Consider the following 305-nt stretch of genomic DNA (forward strand, 5'->3'; position numbering starts at 1 on the left):
GATCCGGCTCTCTCTCAACAGCGAGAAGGCGCTTAGCGCCCTAGGGACCAGGTAACTCCTGAGGTGAGCTTCTTGGTGGGGATCAAGCCCAGGGGGCGACGGAGTCCGGGCTGGGGGAAGGGTCCGAGGAGTTGGAGTCGCAAGTTCAGGCCCAGCTCGGGCTCCCTGTCCTGCCCTTCCGCTGTCTTGGGGGATTGGACGCCACGCCGCCGCGCTAGGGTCGGTGTTGCGGGCCCGGTGTAGGATGCAGGCCGTGAGGCCCCAGGCCGAGGGCTGCGCCAGCCGGCTTGTCCCGGCCAGCCGGG

The sequence above is a fragment of the Colobus angolensis genome, unplaced genomic scaffold (genome assembly GCF_000951035.1).
Source record: "Colobus angolensis palliatus isolate OR3802 unplaced genomic scaffold, Cang.pa_1.0 Scaffold254, whole genome shotgun sequence".
NCBI classification, from domain to species: Eukaryota; Metazoa; Chordata; class Mammalia; order Primates; family Cercopithecidae; genus Colobus; species Colobus angolensis.